Source organism: Molothrus ater, chromosome 7 (assembly GCF_012460135.2).
Source record: "Molothrus ater isolate BHLD 08-10-18 breed brown headed cowbird chromosome 7, BPBGC_Mater_1.1, whole genome shotgun sequence".
In the NCBI taxonomy this organism is placed as follows: domain Eukaryota; kingdom Metazoa; phylum Chordata; class Aves; order Passeriformes; family Icteridae; genus Molothrus; species Molothrus ater.
The window spans coordinates 14,395,155-14,412,648 of NC_050484.2; positions in this window are offsets into that span (position 1 = coordinate 14,395,155).

The window sequence follows — 17,494 nt, forward strand, 5'->3', positions numbered from 1 at the left end:
AATATTGCCAGGCTGCAAATCTGGGCCCTTGGTACCATGGTCAAAGCCTATGCTTTGTCCTCTGCTGCCTTCCCAGGAACTGTAGGCATCCAGTGCTGGATGAGGATTGGAGGAAATGAGACCGAAAAGTGCTGGTGAGATCTGGACTGGTCAGATTTGGAATCTCTTTCCTCTGTTTTCCAGCTCAGCTGAGGGCTAAGCCCACTCTCTCAGGATGACCATCTACAGGAGGACCAGCCATCAAAGCCCCATTGGCAGGTCTTGCCACAGAGAAGAGACTGTGACAAATGGGTTACACATACAGAAGCTACGAGACAGAGTAATTAGGAATAGATTTATAGACAAAAAAGGAAGAAAAATAAAATTTAACAAAAATTAAAAACCCCAAAAAACTGAACAAAACCCAAAAAATCCCCTCCCCCAAAAAAACAGAAAGAAAAAAAAACCCCAAAACTCTCTCTGTGCCTTGTGTCTTCCTTTGACAGCAGTAATGGGAGTTATTTCATAGGTGTGCATTCAGAGATGTAGTGCAATATGACAAAAAACCTTCTGCTGGTCTTTCGCGTGGCAGTAGAACTGGTTCTTGACAGGGGGAGAAACTCCATGCTGCTGCCTAATGTGGTTTGATCCTGGGACTTGCAGCTCCAAGTCAGCAATGTTTCGTGACCACAATTGGATTTCCATATTATTGGCAGACAGAAGAGAGGAGGAGCTAACAAATAGTTCACCTTTGCAAGCATTGTTACAAAAAAATATTCCTACATAGTAACAAAACTATGATAAATACTGTGCAGTTATTTGCTTTGGCAGGGTCTGTGTTTGAGAGCTGGAGAATGCATGAAGAAACACACAACCCACTGTCATGCACATCTTTAAAGTTTCCACAGCTCCATTTTAGTAAACGTGCTTTGTTAAATTAAGCAATTTCTTTCTAAGCCAAGATTATTTAAATTTAAAAAAAAAAAATTTAAGTCTACTGAGGACTCTGCTATGCTGTAAATGAGAAAGACAACCTGGCCAGACATGGGTAGTATCTATTCCCTGTCAAGAGAAAGGGTCCACCAGTGCCTTCTGCAATCTTCTGTTCAGATGCCCACCACAGGGGTGGGCAGTTTTGTCTCATGGCTTTTGCACCCTGCATCTGCAAAGGACAGCAAAAGGCTGGAAGTCAGTCCTTGCAGAGCTCCTCCAGGGTGTTGGTAGCTGGGAAGGTGCTGCTGCCTTCCTTCAAGCAGATTTGGCAACTTCCCAGCTTCTCCACGTGTATCTCACCTCCTTGGTCCTTCTAGGTAGGAGACCAATCAGCACCTCTGTCTTCTACAGATCATCTGTAGCCTTCTCTCTACCAGTTGAAATACCTCTTTTTTTCTTTTTTCTTTTTTCTTTTTTTTTTTCCTTTTAAGCCATTGTCTATTATTTTAGGCCTTTTGAAGGCCTTTTCTCTCTCACAGTGCTGACACCAAGCACACCCATAATATCTGCCACTTCAGATATGGGGATTTTCTTAACATACTTAAAAATGGGAATCTCACTTGTTTTTGTATCATCCTGTCTTGCCAGAACCAAACTGAGTAACCAGAGTACTATGTTCCTAAGGCAGAACAGACTGTTTGCTTTCATCCTATAAAATATATTTAACATAAGATGATAAATAATCAAAACTGTGCCGTGAAACAATAATAACATGCACACCATATTTTTTCCTAAATTTTCATTTTTAAAATTACATATTTAAAGGGAACTGCTGCAAGTGAAAGATAATTACATCTAGAGTATCATTCAGCTATCTTTCTCTGTGAAGAAATCATATACTTGACTTGGAACCATTACTGTTGCCAGACAGATGTTCTCTCTCAAATATGAAGAGTAGAAAGGATGGAAAGTAACCTGGCAGTTTTGCTCTAATAAATTAAAGCGTTAGGACAGTGTCTACAGCTTCTACAGCTTTGCCAGTCATTTTGTTTAAACATGAGTGATATGCATGATGTTTCTATAAGGTAAGAAAAAAAAAGCATTAAAGTTTATGCAAACTACATCTCTTCAGGCTCTTTTCAAACCAAATGTTGTCTGGTTCATTAAGCCACTTGTACTTCTGGGACCTCTTGCAGGAGCAGGAAGGAGGAAAAAGCCACTTCCGCCAGGGCGTTTACAAGAGCTATAGCATAGCAAGAGGAAGTCTCTAAAGGAAGAGCCGGATATCTGTACTGAAGTGGATTACAGCTCCACCACCAAGTCAGATGGACAGAGCTGAGGCCAAGTACACATAAATGTGTGAAAACAAGCAGCATGGGGAAGAGTGAAAAGCAGCTTTAAATCTCTCAAGAAGTAAATGCACTTCATGTCACTGAATTATGTCAGTGGGTAGCTGTATTTTTTGATGTTCATATCTTTACCAAGAGATCAGGCAAAGGAAATAAATCCACCAGGTTCAGGAAAGTAAGGCTTTTGTTCATTTTAAAGCCAATTCTGTGCATTTTCTCATTCAATGCTGTCTTTCTTTAAATTTAGCAACTGTGTTCATTCCCTTTCTGAGCACTGCCCATCCAAGACTATGGCACTGGAGCCATGTCCATTTATACATCTGTCTCCTCTACTGTAGGATTCTATTCTCTGCTTTTACAGTTGTAATACATTAAGACAGTAATTTCAAGTACTGTTACTTCTCATATGTTTTAAATCTTATGTGTTCCAAAATGCTCATAAAGAAACTACACATAAAAATAAAGGAGAGAGATATTTCTCTGCACTTAAAAGATCTTTCTTTATCTTATCTTTCAAAAGCACTCAGCTGATATTTTGTTCTGTTTCTGCTCTCACTGGGATCCCTGATAAATCTGTGTGTGTTTAGGGTAATTAAGCTTTCTAACATGCATTGAGGTAGGGAGTAGGCATTACACTGTCCACACTCACAGCAAACTGCAGGAATACAAAACAAGGCAGCACAGCGTATCCAGATCTGACCAACTTACTGTACATTTCCTTCCAAATCCATTTAGAAAACTCACTCAATCAATTTGGATTTTTGCAAGGAATCAGTGAAATAAAATTTCACCAGCTCCAGAATGAATACAGTCATATTTTCTATGGATTTAGATTGGATATGTTTGCTTCCGTTAAGTCTTTCATCACTGGACCATTTGTAACCTGTCTCTTCTATATATTGCCTATTGTCAGATCATGAGCAACTTCATGGTGCGACCTTTGCATCTCAGTTCTCCAACCATCTATATCATGTAGAATAACGAATACTTAGCATCATTGAGTCTTCTTCCCTCTCTAGATCTGGGCTGAAGTTGACCAGTGAGATCAGGAATTATGACAGGAGGAGGAGAAGAAAAGAATCCACTTAATACCTGTTTTCATAGCAAATGAGATTAACAAGCAAAAAATGCAGAAAGCTGGCACAAAGGCTGTCCATAAGCAAGCCCAGAGAACATGTCCCTTTCTTGGCATCTGCTCAGGGTGCGTGACTAGTTAAAAATGTGCTGTCAGATATTTACCCAATGTGCTAATTCATTTCTGGGCTTGACTCAGCTCTAAAATTAATGCATTTCCTTTCCCTGGACAGTACAAGGAGTTCCAGAGTGATAATAGTATTGACTTTAAGGCGTTGACCAAGTTATCCTATAGCTGTGACAAGCGGTAAAACAAAAAGCTTCAGGAGAAAATTCTAAACAGAAACTAGTAAGCAAAACCACAGCTTAGGTGGGCTAGACAGTCTTAAGAAATTCACATTATTTCCTATAAATCTCATTCACTCAGTGCTGAGACATCAGTTTAAATGACTGAGCTCAGAAGAGCATTGGTATTCCTTTGATCTATGGCAGCAGTAGCATGGGAAGGAGGGAGGGAGGGGATCCAGGTGCTACAGATCCTTTGAGATAACCTTTGGCCAGCAACAGACTCTCAATTAAAAACTATTGTAGCATGCAACAGAAGAAATTTGTTTCTGCATTTAAAAGGCCAGTCTATAAATCCCATTAAAATGGAGCTGGAATAAAAGGAGGAAAATAGTGGTTTTCTCTTGCAGGATGCATTAACATAACTACTCTGAATTTGGGGTTAGTCAGAGAATTGGGTAAAGACCAAATTTCCTGCATGAAGCTGCCTAAAGACAAAGAAGCACGTTTGACTTCACAAGCTCTTCCACACCAATCAATAAATTCTAAAGAAAGATATATTTACACAATTCAATAACTCCTTGATGAGATACCATCTATTTCAACTCCTCAGACATTTAATGGTCAGATGGTATCATGCTAAAGAGGATTTTCCAGTCTAACAACTCTATTTTACTGTATGTATTTTTAAATATTTTTAAATGGATAGTCCAGTGTTTGAAGTACAGGATATTTCTTTAGCTGACTGGTCAGAAGCTGGTCTGATCCAGTAACAACCAACAGCCATTCCTGGCCTGCAGTTCTTTGGTGGCTTATATGAACTCATTTGATGTGCTCAGCAGAAGTAGCTGCCGCTGGGCAGGAGGCCAAGTGGCGAAAGCGTCACATTTTGCACTAATCAGCTACTTCATTGCTCTCTGCAGTTATGGCTGGCCAACCCTCTGTGCAAGAAGCCCCATTAACTTTAAACTTAGCTCCCTAAAGGGCATAGCAGGGACTGGTAGTGGTAAACCTGACACAAAAAATAAATGGGAGCAAAATTTGTCCTGTCTAGAGAAATTATTCTGTTACAAGGAAGTTCAAGCCTTCTGGTGTTACATTATCAGAGGGCTTTATTTGTTAAGCTCCCTTCAGAGCATTAATTCATTCAAACTCATGTAGTTCCAGTCCCTGAATTCTGCCATCAGTTGTCCATATCCATTTGATAGATTAAAATATTAACTGGAATTCCAAGTGCAGTGTCCAAAAATATAAATGCATCTCTTGAAAATTAACTGTCAGCCAGAGGAAAACCTTCCTTCCGTGCTGTGTGCTGGGAAGAGTCAATGACTGCATGTTCCCCAGGAAGGTGGTTAAACCCACAGAGCTCTTGCTGCAGTTTCCCACTTCCCTGCAGTCAAGCAGCACTCCCACACTTTGGTACCTGGGCCTCCCTCCAACTACACAGTCATTTACTATGGGAATGGTTCAATTATCACAGGTAGAAAATTCAGGCTGGTAGATATGGAAGGGCGAGAAAAAAACCTGTCCAGCTAAAGATGAGGACTCCACCTTTTGTGTAAATAAGTTAGGAGTTAGTTTGAATAGAGGAGATGCTACAGAACACATTAGCTGAAGGATAAGAACAAAACATACTTTTCTGAAGGCTCCTACCTGTGCTGCTAAAGGACACACTGGACTGTGGTGGTGTGTTTGGTGCACATCCCTCTTTTCACCAAATTCCCAATCTCACTATGGAAGGAATGGATCAGTGCATCTTGAATTGGGGCTTCCTGACAGGAACAAGAATTTGGTTTTAAAACACTGTTCATATATCAGTTAGGCTTCACTAGCACTGGAAAACATGAATTAAAAAGTCATTATTAATGCTGAAGATTATTTTGACCCCTCCATGAATGGAGACAGCTATTTTTTACCTCAAAACATGCCATTTGTGGTCCTCCCTTCCTCTGTACCATACTCTGTAGAGTTGAGAGGTGTTTTACATTAATGTCTGACATGTATTGAGTATCACTGCTGTCATCCTGATGCCTATGGATCCTGTCCTGACAATGAAGACCTTTCAGAGCTTTTGACTCATGCAAAGCTGGAAGAGGGATGTGTTTCTTCCTGTTTTCCTACAAAAAACATGCTCTGCACTCCTCAAAACACCCTGGGACACAGCAAGCATGTGTCTGGGTGTGCCCTGAAGGGAGCACAGGACACACTGCAGTAGGGTCTTCCTCCCAGAAGCAGGAGGAGGTGGCTCTGAAGCCTGCCATGGCACTCTGCAGCTTCAAGGAAAGGCTGAAGTTTTCCATGGACAGGAACTGCTCCCAAAGTGGTCAGATGAAGGTAAGAAAGGCTGATGGGGGATGAGAGAGAGAGACACCCCTTCCTCTACCTTCCGTCCTCTGAAGGAAGTTCCCCGAGACCATCCAGGTGGTTTGGTGATGCCATGGTGCTAAGTAACACTGCAATAACTTTTTCTTTGTGGCAACAGTTTCTGGAGAAACATTTGAATGGCATTACCAAAGTATGCCTAAAGTGATCAAAGGTCCAGAAAAATGCCAGAATGGCCTGACATTTTAGGAACTAATATACAAAGATCTGAACATTTTTCCCCTTGGTTGTTAGAATAAGCATGTTAGCAGTGCACTGCCACAGCTGAACCCAGATGTTAAACCTGAGCTCTTCAAAACTGTATCTTGGGATCTCATGGATACAGAATTTCACAAGGTGGATTTGACCAGAGTGGCAAGGCTTACCACGTTGGAAAACTCATAATTTTAATGATCATTACTGAATATATTGAAATCTACACTTTCCACAAAACAATGGCATCTCTAATGAGAATGCTCCAGCACCTCAGTTTCACTGCTAGCTTTATCATCCATTCTTTCTCATGCATGTTTTTTTTTTAGTGGCTGTGTGCCCTTGTGCACACAGGAGAAGATCACATTCACACAGAAAGACTTATCTGTGAAATGCTGAAGCCATTAATCTCATGAAGCCAGCACAGCACCACAGGAAACATGTCTCCTTGCTGTAAGATGGTCTTGTTTTTGTGCAGGCAAAAAAAAGAAACCCAAAAAAAAAAAAAAAACTGTCCCAGAATTTACTGATATGTAGCTCTTTGTTTTAAAGATTACATGTGAAGGAATAAGTATCCTGGCACTGGTAAGCACACCATAGGCTAGGAGGTTTTTATTTGCTAGTTATTGTTTGTCTTATAAATGCTAAAGTGAAATGACGCAAGTGCCCTTTTTGTTGTCATATTGTTTGTTTTAGCTTTCATTGGATGCAATCCAATGGTACCTTTACGTAGGCTCCTGTATAATTAAGATAGTGTGCACATTCTCTGAAAGGAAATCATTAAGAGCCTCTCACAGAGAATGCACTGATTTCCCTGTCTGTGCCTTTTAAGTGGGTATTGCTCACACTCCATCAATTAACTTCTTGATAGTCCAGGCAGACTTCAAAAATTAATCCCATGTTAAGCTTCCAAAGCAGCTTTCAGCTGAAAACATTCAAGCTACTTTGCAGGCTATAATTCACTTGCTACAAACATGAATTTCTTGTTTTTCCTAATTATAAGATGTTATTCTCTGGAAAAAAAAAAAAAAAACAACACAAAAACAACAAACAAACAAAACAAAACAACCAAAACCCCAACTTTTTTTCCTCATAGACACTTGAGAATCTGGGGGGTTTTGAGTTTTTAGTTTGTTGGTTTTTAAAGTAACAAAACCAAAAAAGCAGCCCTATAAATACTCAGATTAATTGATAGGTACCTTGGTTATAGATGTTACATCAAGAAATCAAGAGAAGCAGGTATGATTCTTGGGAAAGGAACCTGGGATTCTAACAACTGAACAAAGAGGATAAAGTACAATTTCACTGTATATTTACTCAACTGAAACTGCAAACACAAGGCATTGCATATAAATAACTGCCTTTCATTGCTACAAACTCTCTGTAGCTGTGTATGTGCTCCCAATAGGTGAGGTGTGCCCTGATACCAGGCTGCCGCTGCTGAGAACCTGCCAGGCTGCTGTGCAGCTCAGAACCTGCTCACCTGTGAGCTCCCCTTGGGTGCTTCTGCTCTCAAACTGCCCTGTCCCCACTACACCTCACAATGGAACATATTCCTCCTCTAGATCTAAGAGGAAAGCCAAGAAAACCCTGTAAAACTAAACCATGCTTGTGACACTAGAGAGGGAAAAGCTCTGCTACTGCTGTGCTCGCCTGCCTTTATTGGGAGCTCAAGCTGAGGATTGAATTTTCTCATCCTGAAAGCCTACCCAAAAATTTAGTAGACTTCAGGCGAGATTTGACATCTAAGACTGGTTTCCTAAGTAAAAACAAATAAACACAATGTTCAGTTACTACAGGCATATTTGTAGATGATCAGTGTGCAACAGTAAAAAATGATTATTTAATGGTTGTTTGTTAAATTCTGCAACCTGCAACTGAAGTCGAAACAGTGTGTGCATTAAAGCAGGAGCTGCTTGACTGAACACGCTGCAGGTAAAATTGTATCAAAGTAGTTACAAAACCTGATTAAACAGGGCTTCATTCCCGCATGCAACTCCACCTTGCTGCCTTGGCAGAGTCATAAACTGGTAACACCCTTTTGCTGGGTTTCACAGAGCTCATTAGCAGTTAATAATAGCAGAGCAAAGGAGTTCAGTTTGTTTCCATCACACTGACGGTGTTTAGGGAATCGATGCCCTCTGACAGAGGGTGATGGTTCAAAACACACACTTTGCATCAGCTCCTGTTTTCTGTCTGACTCCAAAGGCAGCAGAGTCAGTCAGCACTGAGGATCTGTGCCGCCTGCAGTGACAGAATTCAACCACTCACTCAACTGCTCATCCACTTCTGCCAGGTGAAAGCTGATTTGCTTCAAAAAGAGGTCCCAGGGCACTCAGTAAAGATTGATAAAGCAGCCCCAATTCAGAAATCTGTCAGAAAAGGAAATAAATAGCTCTAAATACAGATCACTATTTTTTGCAACATCCAAACTGCAGCCACTTACAAGTCCTTTGTGCGTTAATGTGTGTCCTAATATATCACTTCTTGAAAACGAATGCTGTGACAGCACTTATATTGTGGATATATACATCAGCTGAGCTTACTGCTTGCTGCAAAGTTAGATACTCACCTTTCAACTGTGGGGCCTTCCAGCTAAGCTCCTATTCACCTCTAAACACAGTGTATAAGGTCTCAAAAACTGTGATTAAGACAATTAAAATAAAGTAGTGAAAAACTCCATCCAAACAAGCTTCATTTCTACATCAATGACATGCAAAAAATGTAATTGCAATTGTATTTCAACCTCTCGCCCACTTTTGGAAAACAGAAAACATTTCTTCCACCCCCATTCTTTGCAAAATTTCTATGCTGCTTCTATTTAAATGAAGAAAGAAGAATGAGAAACGTTTTTTCAGACCAGTCACAGTATTCCAGCCTCAGGATTTTGTCTTCATATAAAATCACCATGGCTGCAGTGTAGTACCCAAGTATTTTTTACCCTTTGCTAAGACATAGGAAATGGATTAGAGAAGGAAGGTGACAGCAATTCTCTCTCCTAAACATCACAAAAATAAGAGACTGTCAAATAATCCTTGCAAAAGTCATTTAAACACTGCTAGATTCTTGACTCTCCTGCTCTTCCTTGACTACACCAGTTTGCTGTATAAATGGAGTTTTAAGTAGTTTAGCCTTTCCAAACTGTTAGCCCTGGAGAGAGCATTCTGTACTATTCCAAGCACTGCAGGGACTGTCCCCTCCAGTTTCCAAGGCACATTATGCATGCTGACACTCCAGAAAGACTTTGGGAAGGAGTTCTTGTCCTTGGGCACAGCCAAACATTACTCTTAGAAGGAGTGGGGACAAAAAGACACCTCAGAGCTCTGGGCACCCTCCTCAGAGGATGATAATGCAGCTTCAGAGAAAAGACACTAAATTTGTTCAGACTGGGCCATTACCCAGAGCTTGCAAAAACCACCATGGAGTTGTGGTATGTTTAAGAAATGAATATATAGGTACTATCTCCCAACAACCAATAGCAAAAATTTTTTACAAGTCCAGACATCTTAAAACCAGCGAACTGCTATGGGAGAGGCAGTGCTGATCCTGACTAGAAGTGGCAAGCTGCTGTTCCCCCCTGCTGGGGGTGGTTTTAGCAGATGCAAAATGTACCTGGTAACTCGACTTCTGTTATTGCTTTCCTCTAAGAAATATGAAAATTAATTAAAAATAAACTGCAAGTAATTTCTTCCAGATCTGCTAAATAAATAATGTAATAATAAATAAATAAATGGAATCAGCTACATTCCTGCAGGTAGGTTTTCTCCCCAGAGAGAAAGGTATGTGTGCTTGCTTCTTCTGAATTTTAAGCTATCTGATAAGCACTAACAAACCTGTCACTTATATAGATTTACAATCTGTTTTCCCATAAAGCATTAATCCAAAATGAAGGAGGAAATAAAGCAGAGTCCCTTTAAGATTGGTGCAGCATTCACCCCCTCAGGCACTGGATATGGGCAGAAATCTGGCAGATCTCCCCAGGCTGGTCAGAAGATCAGATCTGCTGACACTTGGGACCAGAGCTGCTGCCAGTGCCCCCATCTAGATTTGCTCACAATGTCTTGTGTGGGCACTGGCAGCAGCTCTGGTCCCAGGTGTCAGCAAATCTGGTCTTCTGACCACCACACAAGCTTTGAAAGGAGAAAGCAACTGGTTTTAAATACCTGAAAAATTGTGCCAGAAGAAAAAGAGAATGATGCTCAAAATTCACCCATTTTTTTTCTTTTATCATAAGCCAAAACATTGCCATAAACATCCATTATTTGAGAAAAAACATTAACTTTGTTTTGTCTGATTAGCTATTTCCATTGATACAAATTTTCATTGGTCAATCTTCAGAATAAATTGATGAAATCTGAAGTCAGATGCACACTTAGAAAAGGTGTTTAACTTAGCTTATTATCTCATGTTAGTAAAAATAGAGAAAACAACCTCCTAATTCAAAAGTATTGCCCATGTAAGCAATGCAGTTTAGCTCTAGTCATGCAGTTCACAACATTAAGTAGAAATCAACTGATTATCATTTTCCTAGTAACTTTGGAGAATCAATTTACATAATCTACTGATGCAACCACTTTCTTCCCAGGTGGAAGATGCTTTGTGACTCATGGAGTGGGAGCACAGCTGCTTTTTGTCTTGTTCTGTGACCTGCCTGGGATATAAAGTAGTTGTTGGAGCAACAGGCACAGCTGCACTACGTCTGAATGCTCCCACTGTGACCTCCAAAGCTGTCTGACAGCTATGCAGCAGAAAAAACACAGAACATGAAAATCTTTGGCACAGGGCAAGTCCATCAGCCCACATGCCAGAGAGCAGGTTGGACACCCCTCCTGACAGTGTGTGAAAGCATCTGCAAGCAGACATTCCTGAGTCTCCAACTTCTCCTGCTCTTTGGACATTTTTAAAGTAAACCCTTTTAGTTTGCCATTTTTAGGCAAAGGCAAGGAGTTATATTGTGGGGTCTTTGTGAAGATTAGCTGGTGGTCACATCCAAGAGTCACTAAATTGCAGCTCTGCCATGAGCAAACCTGTACAGCTCTACCTACAGCTGTGAGGAGAAGCTGCTCTGCCATGTGGGAATTGCACTTAATTTCGTTCACATTTTTGGTAACGCAGTCTAAACCCTTTCTTTTGGTTTGGTGATAGGACACCAAAGACTTATCTCCATATACTGAGGGAGAACACTGGAATATTCTCCATTTTATGGCCTTCTTTTCCTAGCAGGACTTTTATGGGCAGAAAATCCCAACAAACAAGCCTGAAGTACAATAATTTTGAAAGTTCAGGTTTCTGAGTATTTACAGCTAGTTCCTGTATTTGTACTGGTGATAGTTCCTTTATGGGCTCAGTGCAGGGGATGCACCATCCAGTGCTCATGATATCACAGCATCCTGCCAGGCAGGCAGACAAAACCTCATGTTTTCTAACTGAGGAGGTGAAATGTCCCAAGAGCATGAAACCAGGCTGCTGAGCTTAATCTTGCTTTCATGGCTACTCTATACCTTCCGCCTCTGAAAGTCCCTCCAACACGGACAAATCCAAAAATACTTCAAGCTGAGCACAGCAGCTGCTGGGCACAAGGACAGCATCTTTGTGGCTGCCCAAACCAAGATAAAAACATCATCAAAGTGTGCAGCTAGGAGAAAAGGAGCAGAGGACATTTTCCACTACTATTCTGGAAACAGGGTCTTAGGGCTGCCAGTGCTGTTAGTGCTCCATCAATCACTGTTATCACTGTGGGCTCATTTTAGTAAAAAAGTATCTTAGAGAACAAATGAATCCTCCTTCCTTTTGCTAGTTTACCCAGATGAAATATTACATAAAAAAACATTAAGAATGCTGTGGTAGTAAGGACAGGAGCACATACTCAGGAAAATATGATATGGTGTTAAAAGGAAACCTTCAACCCTTTCTTGCATCCTGAAGGAAAGAGTGATAAAAGTGGATTTTAATTATTAACTTGGATTAGCTATCACAATACCTGAGAAATTGCCATATGGAACATATTCAGTATAGCTTTTACTCTTAATGGCCTCGAGCCTTCCAAGAAACAAAATCTGTGTTACATAAACCAATATCAAAGTGGCCTTGCTTTTCCTTCCCCTAGAGCTACAAATACATCAGCTATGCAAGAGCCATTAATGTGCAGTTAATGTGTCCAGTAAAAATTTTAGTGAAACATACTGTGGTTGCTTGAAATAAGTGTTTGGATGGAATAAGGTTATAGTACTGGGAGACTTGAAGAAGAAATTCCAGCTATGTTACCCTTTCACTTTTATTTGTTCGCAACAAAGCTCCTGCTGTGATTATGGCTGTGCTTTAGAGCAGGGTGTGAAGGATGTAAGGCATGAAGAACTGTGCTATTCAGCCCTTTAATTATTCAGCCATCCCTAAAATATCAACTAGTAATATCCATGAAAAGATGACACCTCCTTTATATTTTGCACAGATAGAAGAAGTAAGAATCAGAACCAATGAAAGGGACATGAACAACAGTGGCATTGCCTTACAGTCTCTGTGAGGCAGTATCAAGTTTCCATCACTATTTTTCAGATAAATGTTTTGTACTGGAGACACAATTTTTGGTGCTTGTAAACATATTTTTCCTTCCGCAAAGTTGTTAAAAATAATAGCACATATTTATATAAAAGCACCCGGATTAAAATAGCACAAGCTGATTTCCTATTTCTCCAAAAAGCAGTGTGTATGGGCAAACCAAGGCAGGGCTTCCAGAAGTGCTTGTGAAAGGTTAAAGGTTAGTGTCCTCTGATTTTGAGAGAGATAGGTTTGAGGAGAAGAGAGAAAGGAGAGCTCAAGTGAAATTATTCTTCAGGTTGTGGCCTAGCTGCAGTAGCTCTGCTTTCAAACCTTCTTCCATATTCCCTCAGTGAAACAAGCAAGGACCCACCACAGGCAGAGAGAGGACAGGTATACAGTCATACATGCAATTTTGGTTAGCAGAAGTGGATAGTGGATGAAGTGGATCCCAACTCCAGCTGCTGAGCTCTGGGCTAGTAAATGTGCAGAGCCATAGGGAACAGTGTGTTTCTGTGCCTTTTCAGTCAGTTACAGCACTAACAAATGCAAGAGCTCTCTGTTTCTTCAATGTCTTTTTGCTTACAAAAGGACAACATCCCTCACTATTGTTCTCTTCAAAGCAAGTCAAGGCATTTCAGAAAAAAAACCAAACTTAAATGGATGTTGCAGAATATGCAAATGTCATGATGAGATTGACTCTAAGAAAGGCATGTTGTATACCAAATTCATCCTGGGTGAGGCCAGTGTTTGCCTTTGAATGATGGCATACAGTGAATTCATTGACAGGCTCAGCAGCCCACACTTCTTTCTGAATAATCACAATCCGAGAAAAAGCTACAATAGAACACAGCAGTAATCCTCAAAGGTTCACACACTTGCACATGTGCACAAGACACAACGCCAAACAAATCTCAAACAGAATAGCCTGGCTTTTATTTTTCTCACAGAGCTCTTACCTCTTCACAACCAGACACTTCTCAGCGTTCTCTACCTCCTCCTCCTAAGAAAGCATCTGCATCAGTTCAACCTAGAGTGGAAGAGGGGGTGAATAAGGGGAAAAAAACCATGTAATTTTGGCATTGGAATAAATATGAACATTGTTTCTGCTGTTTCATTTCTATCAGATTTGGCTTCTCTGTTGGGTGTTTTTAACAGCTGTTTATTTGCACACAGTTGTGCAAGCTTTTTTACAGCTTGTTGAGTTAGACTTGAGAGACAGCATGTGGTTCCCTTCAGGCATAACTAACTTAAAATAACAAAGCCCAAGAATTCCTTCTTAAGAAGCTCAAGGCCATTTGTTTAAAGTTTGAAAAGAATTAGGATCCTGTAATTTCAGGCTTTGTTATGAAAGGGGTGAAAAGTTTCCTTCGCATTACCTGGCTGGATGCATCTGCAGCTGTATCCCACTGCAGAACCTCCAAAAAAGTCATCCTGCTCTGCGTGTGCTGGTTGCAGAGAAAATTCTGGCTACAAAACTTATTACAGCCACATGTAACACACCTTAGAGGAGGGGTGACTGCATGAAAAATAGTAGCTGAAACATGATGGCTTTAAGAAAAAGACAAACCAACCAGCAAACAAGTGAACAACAGAATATTTTTCATAGGCCTGCATTCTCACAGTTTAAGGAAGTGTCAAAACTGGAAGAAAATGCAATTTTACTTATCCTAAGCATAGGAAAGTGCGAAATGCCACGGAGGTGACCAAACATTTTCTCAGAAGCCCCCGAAGGACTCTGCTGCAGCTGAAGGTTGAGAACAACTGTATACACCATGCACAGGGGTCAGCAATGAACTCTTATAGCCAAGTGCCAGCCAGAAAAAGAAAACAACTGAGACAAGAGAGATATTTGCAGGAGTGATAAGAAGTTTTTGCTGCAACAAAGGGCAGCTTTGTTCTATGTAGCTGAGAGAACAATATTGGTCTTGGAGATCCTTGGATTTAAAAACAGTTCCTTGCTAGGCAAAGATACATTTTTTGCTACTCGAGTGTGGGCAGGCATTAAGAGAAAGAGGCACAGGGGTGCATTTAGTACTGCTCCCTGGCCTGGGAGAATAAGTCAGCTTGAAGATAGCAGAGTAAGAACAAGCACTTCTGAGAAGTCTGACAAGCAAAAGATCAAAAGGCTTCTGCTTTAACTTACTGTTTCCCTTTAATGGCTGTAGGCTGAATGCATGATTCCCAATCAGTCCCTCATGCTTTTTTACCCCCATGTATGGACATTACATCTCTTCTCTTCAATCCAGACCTTTGGAGTTTTTCCCAGCATTGTGAAGGAGCAGAGTATATTACACATTTTACATTTAGCTACTGTAGGTTCAAATCAAATGTGTCTAATTCTTAATAATGGATACCTTGAACCCACAAGCAAGCTGCTGAAAAATTACTTTGGTTACATAGAAAACCAGTAAACACTAATACTAATACAAAGGGCATATTTGTGTACACCTGTTCTGACTAACAGATTGTTGGAGAAACACAAAACATGAGAATTTAATCCTATAGCTTGGACAGAATATTAAAAGCATTTGCTTTTTGAAGAGTGAACTTGTGGTTTGATAATGCAAGGAAGGGAATTTCAGCTGAGTTGTCCAGTAGCTTCTAATTGAAAGAAGAGATACAGCTTATAGACAGCACCAATTACAATGAAGTATTGATAAAAAGGATTTTCAGGCACAAATACATCTCTCAGGAGTGCCAAGTTGCAATGTTTACAAAATGCCAAGAATGCTCTTCCATTTTATAGCAGGTAACTACATTATCTTGCAAATCACATCTCCTAGGGCCTACTGTATTACAGCCTCCCACAGTTTAGTTGAGCATTGTGATGACAGCCCCAGCTGTACTGTGCTGAGGCTTGTGGGATGGCTGCTCCATTTGATGGTACAGGGGGTGTTCAGCTGCAGGAATGGAATTTGCAAACCTGAGTCGAGTCCTCGCATCCTCCATGCAGTGAAAGGCTTCGATGCCTGCAGTTGCCATCTACAACATCCACATGGAAGAACACCTGAAAAGCTTCTGTAGGTGTTAGCACCATCCAAATGCCAGATTATAGATCAAATGTGCTTTGAAGTGAACTGTCTACATCATTCTCCAGGGAACAAGCTCACCCCACTCAGGACTCAAGACAAGGACTCTGAGTCTGCTCTTTTAAAAATACCTTTGCTTTCCCAGCATCCACACAAAATATAGCAGCAGCTTCTGTCTGAGCAACCAGGAACAAAACTTTTATGAGCTCTAAAGGTAAATCTTTCTTATGATGAGACCACAGTGCCAAGCCCTCCTGACGCCATGCGTATCTTATTGGAACACCAAGGCTTCATGCTCTTCCCAGAGAAGGGTGAAAGGGTCCCTTTAGCAGAAGAGCTGCAGAGTTTAATGGTTTCCTGTCCAGCAAAAATGTGAACTGCAGTTCCTTTTGCCTGCAAATGGGGCTGAGCTCATTTCGCACATCCCAGTGAGGGCCTCTAGGTTGTTCAATAACAATGCTCCCTTCTGCAACCTACTGTAATTTTCAGTGACAGTAGGGATGCAAGTTCTGTGCTTTTTGCTGACCTCCTTTTAATCACTGAATCTTACTAATCCTCACATGACATTTCACAAATCAGCCCCAGAGGCAGGCTCTGCATGAGGGATCCCAGGTAGCAGAGAAGCTTATCTACAAATGCAGTGGATCTGACCAGGCTGAGTGCAACTCCCAGAGCCTACTCAGCTTGTCTGGCAAAAATATGGATACCCATGGATGTCTGGCTTTGTGTAACTACTGGAGCTCTTGGAGGCTCATCTTAGATGCAGGTGAATACATTTGGCCTTAAGTTGTATTTTAGCTCTCTAGACCCCCTTTTTTGAAAATCTGGCCTGACATTCTCTAACAAACTCTGTTGAGCTAATTCTCCAGATTATCCAGGATAAGGTTTGATGAAAGTTAAGTCATCTTGTTGTAAGGGTAATTGATACAGAGCACTGTACATTACAAAAAGACAGCTACTGTTCAGTCAGGAAACCTAGACCCTCCAAAAGGCATTAAGACATGGAAAGGTGATGATTGGCATGTTTCTCACTAGGCCAAACAAAAGACATGGCTAAAGCAGATTGAAAAACTCTTCAAACTGAATGCTTCCAATGGAAACTTCTGCTGCCGTCAGTGCTGAAAATGCCAATAGCAGCAGAGCTCAGAGACATGCACAAGCCAGCGGGCAAGGTGAGCCTCTCCTGCTCCGCAGGCATCAGCCCCCGGGGCTCCCTCTGGAGCAGTGACACGGCTGCAGGGCCCTGGGAGAGGCAGCAGGGCAGCCTGGTGACAGCCACCAGCCCCGGCCATCAGGCATCCCTGCCAGGATGAGGTGGGGCAGGCTGAGTGCAAGGAGAGGGAAAGGCTGCAGGCTGACCTCACATTCCTCAGCACCGAGACTGCCGGGTGAGCTTCTGCTCCACCCTGAGCTGAGAGCTCAGCACCTCCAGAAGCTGCAGCCCTGAGGTGAGGTAGAGAATTCCCGAGCACAAGCAGCTTGAGCAGCAAGGTGGTAGACTGGAAGGAGGAAGGTGAGACATTTGAGATGGAAACAAACAGCTGGAAATACAAGAAGGCATGGATGACTGACAAAAGTGATGACTGCAATTTAATAAACAAATAGCTCAATTACAAAGTGGAAAATACCATAAAAAGCACACCACATCAGAAAAGGTTATCAAGCATCCATCATCCATTCTATTAAACATTCATAGCTCAAAGTTAATCATAATTCTTGGCTTGTTAGTCTTAT